This window comes from Limulus polyphemus, unplaced genomic scaffold, assembly GCF_000517525.1.
Source record: "Limulus polyphemus unplaced genomic scaffold, Limulus_polyphemus-2.1.2 Scaffold1888, whole genome shotgun sequence".
NCBI classification, from domain to species: domain Eukaryota; kingdom Metazoa; phylum Arthropoda; class Merostomata; order Xiphosura; family Limulidae; genus Limulus; species Limulus polyphemus.
The window spans coordinates 117,292-136,388 of record NW_013667498.1 but is presented as its reverse complement, the minus strand read 5'-3'; the positions used below and the strand labels follow the sequence as shown (position 1 = coordinate 136,388).

Sequence of the window (19,097 nt, the reverse complement as noted above, 5' to 3'; positions counted from 1 at the left end):
AAAATTGAAGACTATAAAAGTTATGATTTGTCTGAGCAATAACGATTTTATAGAGTAATTTATGTTTAATTTGATACATTTTTTAGGGGTGATGGATAAAATAGGGATGATGACATGCTAAGACAAAATGTGTCTCATGGGTCACTAGTAGAAATTTGGAATTTTTTAAATATTCCCTTGTAGAATTACAAACATAAAACTTGTATACTATTAAAATATGGATTATTAGCTAAGATTTTATGCTATTCTAATTGGTGTAACATAAATAAAAAGTGGCTTAATAAAATTTTGAATATAAGACGCTAAAACCTTGTATCATGTGCAGTAAAGGCTACCCAGGGCAATAGGGTTAATATGAGACACTGTTTGAATGTATTCATCCAGTTGGGATTATCACATCTTATAGATACCTCTGCAATTATCTTAAACAAAATTCCACTCTCTGTGCTGATGCCCCATGAAAGGGTGATGCCTCAGTGGGTATCTCTTTCCACCCCATTGAGAAAACACAACTGTTCTACATCTGATGTTCCATAGCTCCAACCAGGATGGGAAACCCATTATATTTTTCGTTTTTTTAACCATATTTGGTGTTCCCATTGTATGTGTCCTAGTATTGTCTAATCCATCCTGAGCCCTGTCTGGGTGCCCAATGAATTAGCTGGTGTTTTCATATGAAAATGTAGGGTTCTTAGTCCATTGTGTCTCCTCATTGATGTACAGGATAAAACACATTGCACTCTGTGCATGATTATCTGTTATACCACCATCTGTGCTCACACTTGAGAATGTGCATGGCTTCACAGGCACATAAATGCCTTCTAGGATGGTGATTTACATGCTGAGAAAAATGCCTTTCTTTCTGAGTGTCCTAATTTTGGTCCAGTCTCGTATGAATCTGGTCCACTCCACTTAATTCTCCCACAAATCCAGTACATTGATTTTCACTCTAGTTTGGGATTTTGTAAAATTCTGCTTAATCACATCTTTTGTTGAACCATTGGTCCTTATGGCATGCTCTAGTTCCCTCTTCTTTCTCAGTGTTGCATTATGGCTTTTAGTATTTTAGAAGTAAGCCTACTTGGGTTAAATTTTGCATTCTAGAATTAAAATTAATATCAAATGGATTACCTCTGATATACATTTCGACCTACCTCTCCACAATTTAGAGAAATATGGTTTTCCATTACAACTACAACTAAAAAAACCTGCATTATGGTGAGAAAGGAGAATTTGTGTATGTTCTCCTGACACATACACAAAAGGTTGTGGGAGAATTGAAAACTCTGGATAAGTTGACACATACTCTGAATTGTATTAAAGACATTCAGAACTTAGTCACATGATTTTTGACAGCATGAGAGCAATTAATCAAGTAATGTATTTTCAGTATTTCAGAGGTAAGTAACTATGTGAAGTTCATTTTAGTTCTAAGAATGTGAAATTATGCTTTTGTTCAGAGTGAAAGAAAATAGGTTTAAATTAAAAACAGGTAATAATGTGGCATAATTTTGAAGGTTGTTGTATATTTATCCATGTTAATTATAAGTTTAGAAGTCAGTATTATGTCCATATACCTCAGTGACACTAGTGGCTTAATTCATATGGAATGAATTAATTAAATACAACAATGAAATATTGTAAACATGCTTTTAAACTGTTAGAATTTTATTACAAAAAAGATGTCCATTGTAAAAACTTATTGTCGTACAAATAATTTTATGAACTGTGCCATTTTCCAGTTAATAACAGGAGCTTTAATAACCTTTGAGATCAGTCTTAGTATATTAATTTTGAACTTACAGTAGATAAAGTTCTGAAAGTGATATATGTATGTTTTTAATACTTTTATCATTAAAATATGCACAAGTTTTCTTAAAATTATGAAAATTTATACTTTTAAGATTTGGTTAAGTTTATATTCATTGAGAATTCATTTTTTAAACTTATTTTCAGGACAAATCCTACAGCATACAGAACTCCACACCCACAAATTCAGGAATCAAGTTAGTAGAGTTTTGTTTTGTGTGTGAGTCATTGTGTTATATTTTAAGAAATTACCAACTTGATCCTTTGTTGTGTTTTAAGTCAGTGGTTCTCAAATTTATTTCCCTCATAAAGCCCCCTTCTTGAGCCAAAGGTAACCTCATGGATATTCCGGTTTGTTTGTATGTGAAAGCTGATCCTACAGTGTATAAATGTAGCACTTACAGAAATAAGTATGTTAATTAATGAAATTTCATATAAAAATTATTTTCATTGAACTTAGGGCAGATTGCAACCCAGTAGTTATGCCAGAATGTGGATCTGAGGTCCAGGGTTTGGGTCCTGTTACCACCAAAAAATCCCACTAGTGGGTTTGACAACAGTAGCCCAGAAGTTGGCAGTAAATCATGATGACTAGCCATCTGTCTTTCATCTAGTCTTTCACTTCAAAATTAGGGATGGCTGGTGCAGATAGTTGTTGCATATCCCTGCACTAGAATAAATAATATGGTCAGTCTTTATCATTGTGGACCCCTAAAGGCCTGCAGACCACAGATTGAGAACTACAGTTCTAAGTGAAATTTCAATTTAAGCAAAAAAAATCTAGTAAAACTGTTTTAGGTCAGTTTTACTACACCTGTAAAACTTAAAAGTATTGTCAGATTGCATGGTATAACTTTATTTAAATTGTTTTATGTTTTGTTGAAATAGTTTTTGCATTTAACCAAATACAAATAAGGTAATTATGAATATTTTCAGCTCTGAACCAAAGCCTGTTGAATGCAGTTTATGCCAGAGGAAATTCAAAAACATACCAGCTTTAAATGGTCACATGAGACTTCATGGTGGTTACTTCAAAAAAGTATGTAAATTTTGTGTTTAGATTTTGTTAGGACTTTAGGTATGTGTGTGCATTAATTTATGAAACCTATCGATTATGTCCTGTGATCTAATTCAACCTGTATTTCATGCCAAAAAACAACCATTTTTGGGTTGATGGGGTTTGAGGGCACCCAACTTCATAGTAAAAAAGAAAAATTATTGTATAATAAATGAGGTAGTTTACATAGGTATAAGTTCTTATATTTGTCAATGCAATCCCAAAACAACCCAGCAATGCTAGCATTGACTTAGTTTAGTTTATTTAAGTTTCTTTAGGGGAATTTCCACTTTCAACGACTCCTTAACTGAAGAAAAGAAAAAAAAAGTAAACTAGAAAGTTAGATTTTGAACTAAATAGTAGAATTAAATACAACCTACTTGATGATTTCCAAAAATATAACTCAACCCAGCAAAGTAAACCCATTAACATTTTGAAATGTTTAAAAATCTCCTTGTATCTTGCTTTTATTAATATTTGCTTGAATGTTGCTAATAATCAACAAGTATGTTATTTTGATGCCTCTTATGAGACATTTCTGTAAAAAAAATATTCCATTTCATTCAGTTGGCTTTTTCAAATTGACAAATTTGGAAATATGTACAAAACAATGAACAGTTCAGTTTTATACTCCTGTTAAATTTGAATATCGGGTAACACTTTCATGACAGGTGGATCTAACTGCACAGTCATTGTCTTTTAGTGAGTTGTTTTCCAAATTTAGTTAATTTACATTTTGTTTATGTTATACCAATGAGTATAGCATAAAATCATAGCTAATAATCCATATTTTAATAGTATACAAGTTTTAAGTTCTTAATTGTATAAGGCAATATTTAAGTAAAACCTGAATTTCTCTTAGTGTGAGAAATGTGACATATTTTCTCTAGGCATCCTCTCTTCTGTATTTTATTCACCACCCCTCCAATAAGTACAAAAGTTAACCTAAATTGCTCACTATAAAATCATAATTGGTAAGACAAACCAATAGTCTTCAATTTTGTTTGGTTACAGAGCTGTCAAATAGAAAATCAGACCCCTCTTGCCACACCCACCTGTCACATCCCTTCTTTCAAGATTTGTTAATAGTTCTCTCTTACGTTTAATTCTATATTATGTATAACCAATAGAAAGCCAATGTTTTCATCTAGCAAATGATGAATGACGTATTGTTTTCTGAGCAGAGGATTGTAAATTTTTCAGTTAGTACAAGCTTCGTTCCCACAGGAAAGATAACTACTAGCTTGGATGAACGGTTTGTCTCATATAGTTAGAAAACTAGGAAATTTGTAATGGGGAAATTGTCTGCTTTTTGTGTGTTTTTCATATTTATTCTTTATTTATTATTACAAAAGTAACTAACACATAAAATTATGGGTCTCTTTAGGTTAGTTTAGGTAAAATAAGTAATAATATAATAAAATGTTTAACAAGGCAAGCATGGGAGCAGCTCGGACTTGGAGTAGCTCATGGATAATGTAATTCAATAGCATAACATCAGCTCCATGTTTCCCAAGTAATTTATAACTTATATTGACATGAATGGTAGTAGTTAGTTGTTCAAAGGTCAATCACAGAGTAATAAACAATGAAATTTAAGTATAAATAGATGTACACTGTTACAAGTCTAAAGCTACTTAGGATAAACGAATGTAGTTTCTTGTTACAATTTGAAGTCATTCTAGAAAAAAAAAATGGTAATTTAGATTTATTTTGATTTTTATTTTTAAGTGGTTACGAGGTTGGTCAAATTGACCGACTCTGTATAGGGTTAGAGTAGAGAAAATAATGGATAAAATATAAAGTTTTACTGAAAATAAACATTTGAAATGTATTTAGGAGGTGTTAAAGATTACACAAATGATTTTTGGGATGAAGAATTGTTTTTTAATCAGAACATGAAAATCATTTCAAAATTGTACTAGTAACGAAACAGACTCAATATATTCACAAACAAATCTTTAATTAACATTTTTGATTTAAACGATTCGATTTTTTCTGTACAAAAGATTTGTGATATTTACTAAAAGTCTACCAAATTTTGTGCATTAAAAGTTACAGTATAAGTACTTAACGTGTGCAAATGTGTATATGAACTCATGTATTTTATAGGGTTAAATAGTTTTATGCTTGGGAGATAAATACAATAATACATATACAAGAAGTACTAGTTTATTACTATGATAAAAAGTCAGATTAAAAAAGTTTCTTAGTTGCACATGTCTGGTCAAGTAGCAAACCGTAGCTCCTTTGTAGCTAGCAGTAAATTTCTATACTTCCCAGAAGAAACTTTATCATGGATATAGTGTGAGGAAGTATATATCAGATGAGAACCCTGTTTTGAGGGGACTATAAAACCAGGCTCTAACCCAAAATTTTATATTTCAGAAATTTTCACTCTTTGTTGTAGCTTTTTCAAAAACTACCCAACATTTGTCACATAATGTTGTGCATAGTAAAAACATAGAATAATCATATTTGAAGTCATTCTAGAAAGAAAAAGTGGTAACTTAGATTTATTTTGCTTTTATTTTGTGGTGGTTACGAGGTTGGTCAAATTGACCAACTCCATATAGAGTTAGAGTAGAGAAAATAATGGATAAAATATAAAGTTTTACTGAAAACAAACGTTTGAAATGTATTTAGGAGGTTTTAGAAAATGGTTAATACAGAAAGGCCTTGCTGATAAGTAATAATAGAAACAGCTAACAAGGAAAGGTGTAGTTGGTAAATCATAGTAGAAGTGGCTAACATGGAAAGTGTACTTTTTTAACTCATAGTAGAAACAGCTAACAAGGAAATTCTAGTTGGTGATGCTTGTGGTAAAGTTTATTATCTATAGAAAAAAAGGGTTAACTGATACATAGTAGTTGTTTTTTTAGAATTCTGTTTTGAGCATAATTAATTTTCAGCTTTTTATTGTTGCAGCAAAAAAAAAGATCATGTATATAGAATTTGTATGCCCATTAAGACTACACTTTTATATATTTTGTCTTTATTTAATCAGTTAAAGATTCTAATAATATTTTCATTCACTAATGATTTCTTTGATGTGATCACCTGTATTAATTCACTTCTAACTTGCCTATGTTCAGAAGAGTATAAATTCAAACATATATGTATTTTATTGTAACTCGTGTCATTTAACTCAGAAGTAATTTTAGTAGTCTTCTTTTTTTATCCTCCAGCAAATATATATCCTGTTATTATAACATTCATTTATTAAATTTAACGTCGGTGCATATTATTTGGAACTATAAAACAAAGTCGGACTTCCCAATCAGCATTCCGCATGCTCTCAATTTGTTCTTCAGTAGTCATAGGTTAGGGTGAATTTGTACCTGCAAAGAAGCATTTTTATGTTAAACTAAACAAACCAGTCTGTTCCAGTTTGTACTGTACATCTGTTCCTTTTTTTTTCTTCTAATCATTGTGTGATCCACAGTGGACTGGTTGATCATGTTAAAGCTTGGTAGTCATCAGAACCTTTATTTTCTTATGGTATATTATTTTGTACATATTTTTGCAATTTTATGAAAGGGTGTAGTATATAATAATAATCTTGAACACTTAAATAACGTACTTGTATATTTTCTGAAATGTTAATCAAACTTGACAAGTTCCATATGAAACTGAAAAGAAGTCAAGCTTAGATTATGTAATTAAAATATTTTTCTTTCAATCTTGTTAGGATTTAATTTCTTTGAGTGAGGTGAGGATTTTTAAAATAAATAAACCACTGTGTTATATGTGTGATTCATTACCTAATTAGTAGTTAAAGGTGACCAAATAAATTATTATAGATGAAAACATATTTTTCCCTGCATGATGCTGAAAGTTAGTTATTCAGATGCATATTGTTCCTCCATTTCGTACATTCTGGTATTGGAATTGGATAGTATTTATGTGAAATGTTTAACAATAAAAGGTAACGTTTGCAGATAACCATTTTCTTCCCTTTCTAGAACTCAAATGAAAGAAATGAGACCTTTCTGTTTGGGTTTTTTTATGCATGATTATACTTTGTGTAAAACATTGTGAATACCTATGTTGTTTTTTTTTTTCTTAATTCAGCAAGAGACGGAGTTAAAGAAAGCTGAGCGTAAACAAGAAGGAAGTGGGCACAATCCACCATTACAAACAGCCAGTATGAATGTTCGTGCACTGATTGAGGAAAAAATTAATCAAAAAAGAGCTAACATAGGGCATGAAAACTCAACCTCTGCAGTTTTTGTAGTAAAGACTGAAGGAACAAAATTTACATTTCCACCTTTGGAGCAGGCTGTTCAGCAAAGTTCAGAGGTTGCACTATCACCACAGGTTCAGGCACATACACCTCAAATGCCTATGTTGAGTCCTATTCCCCAAGATAGTCCAGTTTTTACTAATTTTCCTATTTCAGACCCAGGTGCTTTTAGTGGTGCTCCTTCAAGTGATGCCTCTATTCCTACAACAACACTTCCATCTTCTGACTTTGAAAAAGAAATTGGAGACCTGAAGCAACAATTTAGGATTCCTAAGCCTCCAACAGAAAAAACTCGTAGACATTCGATTCTGATCACTTTATCCCACCCAAACGTCCATGTGCAAGTTCTATTAATAATGCTTTAGCTGACCTAATTAGAAAAAAAGCTGTATTTAAAAGGACAGGCCGAACTGGTTCTGATCCAGGTGACCCGCCTCCGATGCTTGAGGTGTTTCATGCAGCATCAACTCCTACTACACCTACTCAACTAAATTCAACAGACTTTTTCTCTCATGATATCTTTTCTACCAGTATTTTTGCAGAAGCAGCTGAAGCTTTTCAGCAGCAACAATTGAACAACACAGAATCTGCTCATTCTCCCCCACCACTTACGGAAGATGCCAAAGAATCCTTTTTAATTGCTGAGGACTTCTTAAGGACAGAAAATGCCTTAACATTAGATGTTAATTCAGACCATCAGACAAATACCCTTGATTTCTGTACTCTTCATGGTGCTGATGGTAGTTCTGTGAATTTAGTGCAGGGTGATATTGTACTTAATGTTCAAGAAAAGCAGGATCTACATGGTCAGCCTCTTGAAGAGCCAACAGTTGCTCAAAGTGCCTCAGAAACGTGTATTTCACTAACTTCCACTGGTTCTAAAGTACATTTTTTGTCAGTTCCATCAGGTTTATCTGTCAGTTCCCCTTGTAGAATGTTGGATGAGAGTAATGATGATGATAATGTTTTTCTCAGTCCGGATAGTCTCCCTCCAAGCCCTCTTCGTCGGAAGAGAAAACATAGACCAGAGGTTAGAAACAGTTTCCTTCTTTATTTTTAATTTGTGTCAGTTTTTCCATTTATAACATTTGACCTGTATGTGACTTAGTAGTTAATGTTCTCAGCCAAGAGCAATGCTGTGTGAGAAGAAAATTTTTTCATTTTTAGTTATTAGAGATGCCTATAAACAACAAAAAAGTGTATTATATTGTGTTTGTTAATTCTTCGTAGTGGCTTGACTCTTTCCGTTTGGACATCCCTTTTTTCTGCACATGTCACAAGGTTTTAGTGAGCTACATTCAAAATTTACTTAGTTCCTTATTATCATGGGATATGAAAAACTTGGCATCAAAATAATAGTCTAAATGTTAGTATTATATAAGTTTATAATCTTATAAGGCAATATTTAAAAAAACAAATTTCCCTTAATATGAGAATTGTGACATTTGTTGTCTATATATCTCGTCTTTAATTTATTTACCACCCCTTCAAGGACAAAATTTACATAAATTACTTATTATAACATTGTCATCACATAGACAAACTATAAATTTTATACCCTTCAATCTTATTTGGTTACAGAGCCATAAACTAGAAAATCAGACCAGGTAAGTACTTTATTTCTTGATTTTCAGGTGTATTATTTATTTATTATTATAAAAGAAACTAAAATGTAAAAAATTGGAAACATTTTAGGTTAAATATGGTTAACATTTTTAAAATAAAGAATAATAAAAATAAATATTTCTTGAGGTACACTCACGAGTAGCTCATGCATTATATAAATTGATAAGGTAACAAGAGTTACATGTTCGCAAAGTGATTTATAACTTATAAGTCACAAATAGTAGTTAAGCAGGTTCAAAGGGCAATAAAACAATAAAATTTAAGTATAAACAGATGTATACTGTTTTGAGTTTAAAGATATTTAGGATAAACATATGTACCTTCATGTTAAAATTTCAAGTCATTCTAGAAAGAAAAAAAATGTAATTAATTTTTTTTTGTGATTATGAGGTCGGTTAAATTTAACAACCCTGTGTAGAGTTAAAGTAGAGGAAATAACTGATAAAATATTAAGTTTTATTGAAATAAAAATGTTTGAAATTTATTTAGGGGGATTTAGAGGTTAAACAAATGAAATTTGAGATTTTTGAGGTGAAGAAAAGTATTTTTAATTTTAACATGAAAATTACTTTGCACTCAGAGAAATTTAAGTGAAAATACTTCATTAAAAATTCTGATTTTTTTGTCTACAAATGCCTCTTATTGATTATTGAAAGCTTGAATAATTTTGCAAAGATACACAAAATATATTAGAAGTTATAGTTCAATTTAGTGTCATGAACTTAGCCGATTTGACCAAACCCGTAGCAAGAGTGTTAAATAAGATATTGGATTAAGAACAAAAATTAAGAAAAGAGTATTAGCTTACTGTATCAGCTCATTGACTCGTAATGTTCCAGAGAAAATAAATTATTGAGCACTATTAGATAGTTCCAATGATAATATTTTGTAGTAATTTCTGTGTTTAAGTACCATTAACAACTGTAGAAAATAAGGTCATTGTATTATCTCACCCAGAAACATTACATTCAACTGTTCTTGACTGCACACCAGTGTGCATAGAGTCAGCAGTTCATGTATGTCTAGAAAATTCTAAGTATTGAGCTAGAAAGATGCCAGGCCCAAAAGCTAGTATGTTAGAAAGGGAATTAAGCTTTTGTTTAACCCTATGGACACAGGTTCGTGTATTTTACATGACCTTGTAACTGCCATTAAAGTATACATACTATAACTCTGAAAGTACATAATGAACCTTCACAAAATTCTGTAAACTTGTAGTAAACATTGCAAGTTTTTTGTGTACAAAATATCAGATTTTTTAATTAAGTATTTTTATTAGTGATTTGTCTATGAATGTATGGAGTCAGAGTGTTGACTGGTCCAGTACAAGATGATTGTCTAGATTAAAAATACTTTTGTTCAACTTAAAGTTTTCATTTGTGTAACCTCTAAAACCTCCTAAACAAATATCAGATGTTTTGGGAGGTTTCTTATTTAGTAAAACTGTATATTTTATCTGTAACTTTCTCTACCCTATAACTTTGTGTAAACTTAGTTGATTTGACTGATCTTGTAACCCCCACAAAAAAGATAAAAAATAAATCTAAATTAACTTTTTTCTTTTTTTTCTAGAATTACTACAGATTTTAACAGAAACCTACAATTGTTTAGCCAAAATAGCTTAATGCTAGTAACAGTATAGATCTGTTTCTACTTAATTTTATTGTTTTATTACCCTTTGAATCTGTCTGATGAATAATCCTCTGATACAAGCTCAAGTTACCTGTTTAAACAGCTTAAGTTATGGTATTGATTGACACAATGCACAAGCTACTTGAGAGCATACCTCATGAAGAAATTTATTTTTATTTTTCAGTATCTTACTTAATCTAAATTTATATAACCTAACAAACTTCTAATTTTTACATTTTAGCTACTTTTATTCAATAAATAAAAGAATATACATGAAAAACATATTACTTACATTTGGCTTCTTGTTTTTTTTATGCTGTCAGCCTGCTAACGAAATTTAGCTTATTTTTTATAGTGATGGTTCTAGGACATTAAATAATTTTTATGTATTTGAAGAATACACGTAAGAATACAGAATAATAACACATTCAAAGCAAATAACTATTATAATTTAACTGGCTTTCTAAGACACAAGTGCCTTAAAATAATTCCTATTAGCTACTCAGTCTGAACTGGGTAAGAGCAACTTTCAGTCCGTAGTCCAAATAACTAAAAATCTGTATTGAGACAAGTCATAAGACAAGTATAATTAAATCTAATCTTATTTCAGCAGCTTGTAAAAAAGTTTTCACACCATAATAAAATATAATTCTTGCATATTATTTTTGCACTGAGAGGATGCTATTCCTAATTTTTAAGTTGTTTTTTTTGTGGGAAAAATTACAAGAACTTTATATTCCACTTACATTGTTTTATTTATTTATCGTTCAGTTTTTTTATTTAAGTATGGACTCATTATGAAAGGCTTTGAAAATAGTACCAAAATAAACCTTATGCCAAAGACTCTTCTTGTTTTGGTTTCATTTTCCAAATATTTAGCATTTTTGATTAAAGTTGTCATAAAGATACCCATATTTTGTGGTCAGAATGAGAAAAGATGATTTTTTTGGATTTGATGGTGTATGAATATTTTTTACTTAAATCATCATCATTAGGAACAAAATAATACTCAAGTAACACAAGACCTCACCATTGAAAATTGTAGTATTATTTTATTAGTTGAAATACATTGTGAGGAGCTTTGTCTTCCATCCCCACCCATAAAAACAGTGCTGATATGTTTGGAGACAATGAACCCATTTCGGGATAATAAAGTTTGGAGATGTCTTGAATGGATAATGAAAATGTAGTACTTGTAATAAAGTGTTTTTTTTTCGTAATTCATTTGAGCTGTCTCCAAACTTTATTATAGTGCTAGATGTTGTATAAAAAATTTTTGTGCTGTTGTGGTTCTAAGAAATCAAATAAACATTGTAGTACAGCTGAAAGAATAAAATTCAATAGGGAAGGAAGGATAATGATTCAACTTACATTGCACTTGCTCTAGGTTTGTTTGTGTTATTGAAGCAGTAGGTTGTATTTTATTATTATTTAGTATACTTCTGCTTTGACCAGTAATACATTATATGTTTTTATACTATAGACTCTTCCTTTTTTTTTTCATGAAATGATAATTTTATAGCTTCGTTATAATATTTAGGAAATTCATCAGCTTTGAACATGTATAAATGAACATTCTAATTAATAGAATTGAGGTTTCTATACTGGAGTAAAAAGATAAAGCATGCTTTCATTGATAGTATTCCTTCATGGGCAGTCATGAAGATCTGTTGTTGTTTCTTATACCTATATCATTATACCAGGTGACAAAGTGAGTGCACATCCACTAATCTGAGAATATTCTAGGTTATTAAAGAGCTCATCAGGTGTAGTTTCTAAACACATTAATATATGGTTAGCATTTCCTTCCTCTCTTTTGCATTTTAACATAATAAGATATGGCCATATTTATGTTGTCATAAATCCAATATGGCAGACGGGTGGAAAAAGAAATCAGATGAAAATTGTCTTTTAATATATGGTTTATTTTGGCTGTATTTTTATAAACATTCATAAATTGTTTCATCTTGGACCCTTAAATCACTCTGTCTTATTAAATTTTTTTTTTCTTTTATGGAAGTCAGCATACAAATGTGAAGGCATACAACTTATAGTAATGTCACTAAAGTCAGTGTCAGATGCTTACGTACATTAGTTATTAATATGATGCAACTTTGTCAAGGGTACAGTGAAGTGCAGAGTAGAAAAGAAAGCAACAGTATACAATAAGGGTTTCTGCTTAATGGTGTTATCTATCTAGGTTAGCAAATTGTTCAACTGACAAGTGAGTTGACTGCTTATCTTTTGAGTTGTCAGAAATAGTCAATTAAGCTAAAACATATTAAATACTCTAAACACCTGCACATTAGCTTACATTTGTATTTTTTATTAATTTTCAGGCTTCAAAATCCTCCCTCTGAATATTGGAAAGTCTTGGAATTACACAATTATTATTGGACTTCAAAATGACTTTTCAATCCAAACAATAAAAAACTGTATTTATTGTGTCATAGCATAATATTTCTTACATTTTCCCATACTTTGTAAATATTGTATATATATTAATATAATATGTATAATTAATGAGCTCCTGCTTTTCACCCACTGAAACCTTTTATAAAATGTGATATTCTACTATACAGTATTATAATGTCCTTCAGTTTTATGCAGCCAACAAATATGTATTTTGAAGCGTGCAATATAAATTCATAATAATTATTTATTTACAGTACAAAGCATCAGAAAGGTAGAGATATAAGTAGCACTGGCTTTATTGTTGACTTGAAGGATCAAGACAAGCCATAAACTGTTTCTTTATTTTCATGAAATTTCTGTTATTTACATTAAATTCAATGACTGCAGTTGAAATAAAAAATAAATATTTGACCAGTCAGTTGACTCTTTTTTTTATCAGTCATATGCCTACTAACCCTGCTACTTATTACTATTGACTTATTATATAATATAGTTGTGGGTTTTAAATATCATTATAGCAATTGAAAATTCTGTTTAGGTGGAAAAGTTGGGTGAGAAATATTCTCATTTATATGTTGATTTCAACTCAATGTAATGATGAGCCAAATTACAAAATTGACTGGAAATTTCAGGTTATTGGTCATTTGATCTTAGGCTTGTGAATGTGTTTTAGATGAATTTTGATGTAGGAGTCCTTATAAGTCTTGGAAACTTTTTGAATTGATGGTTATATGAGACCCTTAATGGTTTAAAAATCATGCACAGTTTCATATGGGTTATGTATTGTCACACTATACAACATTTTCAATTAATTAACAAAAGCACAACTTGAAACAATTTCAATCTAAATTATGATTGTATTAGTGAAATTATACATTTTCTTTTTAAGAACAGTTATATAATATATATTAACTTATGCTCTTCATTTCATTATGAAATACAAGTTATACTGATATCTAGAATACGTAGTATTGTTGTATTTTTTATTTTTCCTGACTTTATTATATAAAAATTAAATTATTGACCCAAATTTAAACAGTGACAGTTCTTTTCAGAATCCTCTATTTACTAATCAGAAAAATTATTTACTAGTGTGTGTCTGTATTTGAACAGTAACTGGTAATGCAGGCTTTAGAAAAATGGATTTAGCAAAAAATGTTTTCATTCAAAGAAACGTGTTACGTACATACATGCAAATATTATGTTCTATTTACTCTATACTGTATTTTGTTTTTCTTGATAAAAAATTTGTATTACCAACTGAAGCAAAAGAAAATCTATGCCCGTGTATTTGATTGTAATTTTCCTTTTAGTTTGCAAGAGCACTAAAACAAAAGACATTGCACAGATAATCACTAAATTGAATAAATACAGATGATAAATAAGTTATTTCAGGTTAGCAGTATTCTGTATAGAAAATAAGTTATGAATTTCTATAAGTTAAATATCAATTTGATAAAGATTTTCTTCCTTAAATATCGAAAATGTCTGTGTTTGCAGATTAGACAGAAAAGTCATTGTTTTAGGATAAGTTCTTTATTTTTAAATTATTTATATCAAAATGTATTGGATAGGAAACATTTAAGTTTAATGTTGTTGTTTTTTAAACAGCCACTTTACATACCACCTCATGTAAGTACTACCGGTTTTCATAGTCGACTTCGATCTCCACGTCTTAGAGACTCTGTAGGGTATGAGAATAAGACGTCAAGTCCTCCACCCTATACCCCACCACCAATGTTAAGTCCTGTTAGAAATGGTTCTAGACTTTTCTGGCACATCTTGCCAGGGTCAGGCAGTCTTACACCAAAATCTGCACCTATTACTCCAAGCTTCCTCTTAAGTCGCAGAGGTGAGAGTTTGTTTAAACTTTATGGTTTATTATGGGTAAGTTAACGAAGCATAAATGTTATTAAGTTTCTTTGCTGGTTGTCTCATTTGGCAAATAGTAAAAGTTGCAGCAAAGAAGATCTGAAAAAAATAAAATCAGAAATGTCGGAGCTAATGTTTGTTTTCTGGCGGAATGGTTTAATCTATTATAGAAGTATTAAATTTGTTTCACACAGCTTTTAATTTCGGTGTTCTGTCTGTCACTTTTTTGTTGATACATGTACTTAGGCTTCAGAATAAAAATATATGCTTTTACATGCTTTGTTTTTTAAATATTTACATAACATCATATCAAGTAGAGAAAAGAATATTGTAAAACTTTGTAATTATTTTAATAATGCCATTTGGCTAGATGTTTACAAAATGGAAACATTTTAATGCATTAGTATGATTATAATCTTAGAAGAGTGCTGACTTATAGTTCATTAAGTTAAACTTTTTAATTTATGTTCCAAGAGTACATTAGAACGTGTTTAGAAATTGAAATAACTTGTTTAGATTTGTTTGATCAAGTGTTGTAGTGAAATAACTTATAACTATTTCTTGATGTGATTGTAATTCTACATTTGTTTTCAAATTCTAGTAAGTGTTAGTGCACCTGAACCTTTACTTTTTGAAGAAGAGGTGACTGATCTCCCAGAAACAGATATCCATCCGTAAGTTGTAGACATTCTTAGCTTGTTATCTTTCTTTATGCTAAATCCAGTGGGCCTTGCATAGCCTAGTGGTTGGCATTACTTGACTGTGAATCTGAAGATTTGTTGCTCATGACATGCCTATTACTGTAAAATGCAGTCTGCACTTTAGGGCCCTGGTTGTGCTATAAGAGTGATAGTTAAATCTCGATAATCGATCATACAGGAGAATCCCTACGGTAGGCAGTGGGTGCTTTTGACTAGTTGTCTTTCCTCTAGCCTGTATGTTCAAAATTAGGAATGCTATGCACAGATATGCACAAAATTCTGAAGCAAACAACTGAAAGATGGAAATAATGACAGAAAAAAGATAGAGATGATTATAAAATGGAAATAACAATAAAATCTAGAAAAAAAGAAACAGAAAAATAATTACTAGTATGCAAACATTGGTAGCTTGCAGAATAGTACAGAAAAAAAATGTAATCAAGATTAGAGGTGGATATGCAAAGATGTCCCTTTGTGGAACTTTGCATGAAATTCTAAAATGACGAACAAAGGCTCCCGAGTCTGTTGAAAAATGTTGATACAAAATAGCCAATTGCCTCACAGAACAATACATTGGGGTGAAGATTTGGTTTTAGTTGCTCTAGGTCACCTTGCTCATTATATCTGTTCCAAACAGTGGCAAAAAAAAATCCAGGTTGTACTTACAACATTGATGGTAATATGCCCCAAAATTATGATTGGATGCAGCAGGAAAATGACATGATCTGACATATAATGGTCCTTTATGGACTACAGAATAGATACCTGCAGGTAATGTTGAGCATATGGAGACATTAGTTTGTGGTAAGTTTCATCTTTATACTCCATGGAAGACTTGTTCTTCTTATACTTCAAAGGTATAGAACAAGAGTAGAATTGGAAAGGCATAGAAAAACATAAGCAGCAGTTAAGTGTATCAACAATGGGAGTGGTGCACTACTTCATCCATAAAGGACTCATCTTAAAATCACTTAAAGCCATTTTCTCAGAATCTCTAAATTATCAGGACACAGCTTTCTTTGATGTTGTTGGTACATACATCTGCATCAAGAAGAACAACAATTACAGATTCTAGTGTAGAATCTTCAGTGGCCACTAACATAGCCAGTGATGGTTGAGGGTGCAGATGGATATATTCTCAACATCTTAGAGCTGTACCTTGAAGAATATAAGAATAATCATATCTCCATCATGATAAATATATTTCATCAAAGATTGAATAACTTAAGAAATAGCTTCAAAAGAAAGATTTGACATTGTAGGATTATTGGAGGATATGGATCTTAAAACTACAATTCCATATACCCTGAAGAAGGGGCAAAAAGGCTGTATCCAGTACATGAAGAAAACCAATCCAGAATGAAGACCAAACCTAAATAGGCTGTTGAATATGTGAATGAATGATTAACAAATGAAAAGCCTTGGATGAAGTTGCATCTGATTCACGAGTCCTTTACATTGGAGATTATATAAAGACTGTTCCTATGTATCCAGGCTGCAAATGACCAACACATAAAGGAAGAAAGTATTCCCATAGCAATGGGTGATTTGAGTTGCTGGAATGAACTTAGCAAGAGAAGTTAAAACTTAGAACAAACTCGATGTGTAGTTGTATTGCCTGACTTCTCTCTACATTCTGAGGACTACCTTTGTGTTTATGAATTATTAGCATAAACAGAAGTCATATATTCTAGAATACTTATCAAATATTAAACGTTATGTCCTATTTCATTGCAAGTTTGAGTGTGATCTCATACAGATCAGTCTCTCTTTTTGAATTTGGATCTCCTTTGACACAACATTAGGTTGTCACTCATTATGCTACTGGTATTTCCAGTGTTACTCAGGAACAAGGATGGTAGGATGCTGTGATCTTGTGGCATCTGTTCTACCACCATCAGGACACATCTCAGACCTTTGCAATATCAGAAGTTGCAAGTACTTTATGCAGCTTATAAAAACTGTGGTTCTGCTAACAAGGGTGATGCAGATGACTAAATGACAATACTGTAGATTAACTGAAGCACTGGGCATATTACATGAAGCCAAGGTTTGTCTCAAATGATACTATGCATTGCACAAACAATACATATTAACATGTTGTTTGCCATAATATAAAAAATACTTAAATTCAACCACTCATCAACATATGAGCTGGTATGTATTATTAGATTTGATAATAAATAAATAACATTTTCTGTAACTATTTTCAAAGTAATAAACACAGGAGGTATGTTCTGATTAATGTACCAGCTCTCGCACATTAGTGGGCACCATCTTTGGAAGTATGACATGGTAAGGGTGTAACATGTAAGCAATATCATATCTCTCACATAGTTTCTTCACATTTTCACCCAGATGTGATATGGAACAATTTAGGCTTTTAAGACATAAGCATTCTTCTAATAAATTGTTTTGTGAAAGTTGTCCTCAAAACCGAACACTTTTATTGTTGATAAACAGAATGGGAAAGAAGTGTTTATTCTAGTAATTTCATAACATCTTGATCACAAATAAACTTTAAAAGATCCTTCATTTATATGAAATGCATGTAGCTTTAAAGAGAAAGTTGGGCACTTTGTCTTTATAATCAACTGTCTCTCTCGTTGTTTCTGAGAGTAAATTTTGAACTATCATCAATTTTATTGTTATTGAATATAACTCAGAGTATTTAAATAACACTAGATTTACCTGTTACTACTTTATATTTCCTTGAATTAACAACATGTATTTTGGATTTCAGCCACGTCAACATTGGGCCACAGTTCCAAGCCAGGCTGCCCATGTTTAATCGTAAGTTTGTTTATGTTAATGCTGTAGAACTTCAATATTCTGTCTTACATTTTGAATTTAACATTTTTTATAGTGCATAGTGAATTTAGCACCTGAAACAAACACTATCAAGCTAGAGGTAAATTAGAGAAGTTTCTCTTTAAGTCTTGGGTGCAGAAATGCTTTAACCCTATCGGCACAGGTACCCTTTACTGCGCATTACACAAGGTTTTATTGTCTTACATTCAAAATTTTATTAAACTACTTTTTTTATGTTATACCAATTAGAATAGCATAAAATTTTAGCTAATAATCCATATTTTAATAGTATACAAGTTTTAAGTTCTTAATTCTACAAGGAAATGTATAAAAAATCCTGAATTTCCACTAGTGTAACATACATGACAAATTTTATCTTAGCATGTCATCATCCCTATTTTATCCATCACCCCCTCGAAAATGTACGAAATTAAACGTAAAATGCTCTCTATAAAATCGTTATTGCTCAAATAGACCATAATTTTTATGGCCTTCAATTTTGTTTTGTTACAGAGCTATCAAAGAGAAAATCAAACCCCTCCTGCCACACCCACCTGTCACATCCTCTCTTTCACAATGTTTCATTATATATTATTTATAACCAATAGAAAGTCAAGGTTTTCATCTATCAAATGGCATATTGTATAACATTGTGTTCTGAACAGATAACTGTCAATGTCACTCTCGGTAGCAACATCGTTCCCATGGGAAGGTTAACAACTAGCTTGGATAAATTTCTAACAGCTCTTGTTGCATAGTTAGAAAGCCAGGAAAGTTTTTAGAAGTAAGTGAATTTGTTATTAGTCTATATTCTTTGGTGTATTATTTGATTAAATGAAAATTGTTAAGTGCTTTACTATAATCACTAAAAAAAATCAGGCTTAACTCTCATTGACAATTGAGGGCAAGAAAAAGGAAGATTGGGTAA

General features: G+C 31.1%; 1 pseudogene; it reads left to right on the top strand.

Annotated features, from left to right (window-relative positions):
• Positions 1 to 19,097, top strand: part of LOC106465261 — a 76,328-nt pseudogene that overhangs the window by 26,678 nt on the left and 30,553 nt on the right.